This window comes from Apium graveolens, chromosome 3 (assembly GCF_009905375.1).
Source record: "Apium graveolens cultivar Ventura chromosome 3, ASM990537v1, whole genome shotgun sequence".
Classification (NCBI taxonomy): domain Eukaryota; kingdom Viridiplantae; phylum Streptophyta; class Magnoliopsida; order Apiales; family Apiaceae; genus Apium; species Apium graveolens.
The window spans coordinates 287,416,338-287,419,897 of record NC_133649.1 but is presented as its reverse complement, the minus strand read 5'-3'; the positions used below and the strand labels follow the sequence as shown (position 1 = coordinate 287,419,897).

The 3,560-nt window shown below is 33.5% G+C and overlaps 1 pseudogene; it reads left to right on the top strand.

Annotated features, from left to right (window-relative positions):
- The first annotated feature begins 510 nt into the window (after positions 1–510).
- On the top strand, positions 511–2,728 carry LOC141715119 (cold-regulated 413 inner membrane protein 1, chloroplastic-like; annotated as a pseudogene).
- Positions 2,729–3,560: the final 832 nt, after the last annotated feature.

Here is a 3,560-nt window from a genome sequence, read left to right as displayed (position 1 = left end):
TTTGATTGTAGACCATGTACAAGGGAAGGAAGAAGAAGAGTATCGAGTATTCTGTGTATATATAGGCCATGGGGGTAAAGAAGTCTTGGAAATAAAATTAGATTTGGAGTCCAAAGGAGAGCTGGACCTTCTTGTTTGCACCTTATGATGGAAAGTAGCTTTGGTTTATTTTTTATGCACATAACATTCATCAATAAAGTTTCAATTTCAAAACCCATCAGGTTACCTGTCCAGAACATGTGAAGATAGATCTTTTCTCTTTAGGTGATCTCTCTCTCTCTCTCTCTCTCTCTCTCTAGGTGATCTCTTCCTCTCACTCTCTCTCGCTCCCTCCTTCCCTCCCTCTCTCTCTCTCAGGTCAGTAAGTAGACTTCTGCTCAACAATGTAATTAAACACAACTCGTATTTCTTTTGATAGTTAAACACACTCACACAACACTCTCGTATTTTTTTAGTTGTTTATGTTCATGTTTTTATACAGTATCATCAAGAGGAGAATTGATTCATATCATGCTACAGCGCAAAGGAGGATTTAGCAGTACTATTTGTTCTTATGCACCTCTTTCGTCTCTTAATCTTGAATGGATCAACACCATCTCATCCGCGTATTAATCTTGATCTTTAGTTAGTACAAGTCATTAGTCTTTTTGCACATATTTCAATTTACATTGTTGTAGAAATACTATTTAAGTTCATGTTTAAAGCAAAAGTTTAATTAGGTTATTTACTAATTGTGTAGATTGTTTAACTCATTGTTTATTCTTTGCATTGAAATCATGATTTGTAAGGTCATTTAGCAGAATTAATGTATGATGCTAGTGTGTATCGTAGAGAACTTAATAATGTGTTCTAATGAGTATTTATTTCTCATCATAGGATCTTAATGCTTGCAAGTGGAACTTCGATACAAAAATCTTTCCTTGTTTCGATATTTGCTCTACAAGCACCTGCGAGCATCATCTCCTGGATCAAGTACCTCTTTGCCTTTTTTCTGAACATACTTGTATTGGAAATGAAAATTTATATATGATCTCCTTGATCTCCATTACAATGATCAATATCGCTCAACGACCTGCTTTTGTAGACTTACTAAACTGTAATTTGCAGGGGAGAGTATGGAGTTTGGACTGCGTTTTTGGCTCTTCTTATTAGTCTTTTCTTTCATATCCCTGGTACACACAATATATCCCCCGAATTAGCCAAATTGTATATCTAAAAAATACTTGAACAAGTAACATCTAATTTGTAGAGTTTTTATATATCATAATTGATGTTGTCTAAGTCTTAGTTCCTGGTAGAGTGTACGATATGAAATTAAGACTCAGCAGCATTCACAAAAAGACTAGGATCAAGAACATGACAATTACATAGTCAAGTCACTGTGGTCTTTTGTATATGTTTATGCCTGGACCTGTTTGTAGATGTACTTTTGATTTTTGTGATTACCATTACTGGATCCTCCTGCATTTGTACCCTTTTTCTGAATTATCTTCACTTCTTTGAGTCTTCTTTCTGGTGCTATCTGCATCATTTCATACATATGTTGTTTCTAATAACCAAATTCTAAACCATGGAATCAATTGTGCCCTACCCTTTCACACCTTACACTTTCTCATACTCCAGTAAAATGAACTCATTTGGTGTTGTATCAGTCTAAGATCTTACTGTAATTGAACCGAGCATAAGTTGATCGCCAACAAAAACTCGAATAAGCATAGAATTATTAGTATCTCTCTCATCCAGTTTCTGCAGCAGATTATAACGTGGCTCGTGCTCGTTAAACTACCGCAAGGGAAAAGTTCTTAAAGCTATCATTAAATAATATATACCTTACCTTTTTTGCAATGCCTTTTTGCTGTGGTGTTGATCAAACATTGCAATTCAACTAGTTTCTAATGTTCAAAAGAGAAATAAATGGACATCAATAGTGTACATTATGGTTTACAAGTACTAGCCTGTTGTACTAGCAGCAGTATAAGTGTTTTAAGAAACCAAATGGATATGAAAGGTCAATGCTTTATGAGGCTTCTGTTAGTTTCGATGTAATGCATCAATATATTACTTGGTGCATATAAAGTACAGGAAGCACAACTGGACTACTTATTGTTTACTTGTATCTTTGCAGTTTTATGTCTTTCATTTTTAAACTATTACTGCATTCTTAAGCTCTTACCCAGTATCTTCTCTGCTCTAGGTGAATAGGAGTTGCCATTTAATGCTTTACTGATAGTCTTAGTGGCTCCTTATCAAATATTGAACCTAAGGTAATCACAACAAACTTCCAAATAATTGCATCATTATTTACCTCTGAAGCCTAGCATGTATCTAACAGTATCATATGATAGGGGAAACCTAGAAGGTATTATCCTTTCTTTGACCATTGTTGGATACTTGGCTTTCCAGCATTTTTCACGAGTAGGCAGCTTACAGGAAGCATTTGATCAAGGCTTGTTCTTGCAAAAAGCCATAGTTTGAACAAACAACTACTTGTGTATAAAATTTCTCGTTTAAAACTGAAATAATATATCAAACCAGAATGTGATAATTACTTGTGTATAATTGTCTAAAGTGCTAATTTGTTTAGTCGTGGCTGTATGGTTTATCATGTTTCAGTTCTGGAGAGAATGTTATTAAGTCGTTTGAGGCCGAAGAGGAGCATGCAAAAATACATCCTGATCTGCTACGATTTCCAATGCCTATTAGTGACTCATTAGTTGCAAATCTGTAACACAAATAACAGACCAAAAATTTATGTATATTTATTTTATATATATTTCTAATGAATATTATGAAACTTCTGTGTATGAACTAATCTTACTGGTTTTACATATCTTGCAGAGTTCCGCTTTGCATCTATACTCTTGGACACAAATCATTGGACTTGAAGTATTATTGTCAAAAGACCTCCTATACCTATTCTATTTATAAATAAATCATTGGCTTTATTTATAAATAGAATAGGTATAGAACCATTGCTATGTTTGACAGATAATTGTTTAGTAAAATAAAAATACCTATTGTGCTAAGTTATACTAGACAACAGTTGGTACATAAGTAAACCATTGTTCTAAGCTATATTAGACAATATTTGGCACAAAAGTAAACCATTTTGCTAAAGATATTCGACAATGATGTTTTAAAAGGCATACACTTGTATGAACCAAACTTATACAACTGATTAAAGGAACTTAAACAATGTGCCTTAATGATTTGCACAATAGATCAAATTATTAACACCATTGTATGTACAAATCCTAACACACTCTGGGTTCACTACATACCATTACTAGATTAGCTTCTAACAATATCTTGGTCATTACAAAAGCTGTTGTGAGCATAGCTAAAACACAATACCCAAAAATGAAAAACCATTGCCTAAAATATCTCATACATTTGTTTTCTTAATAAAAACCATTGTGTAACTAGATGAAATAAATACATAAACTGTTGTAGGAGTCAATTCACATAACACTATTTTTACCTATTGTGCCTCTAAATTGTTACAACCGCTAGAAAACTGTTGTTTATAGAATATTGGAAAGGGTCATATGCGTTGTGTG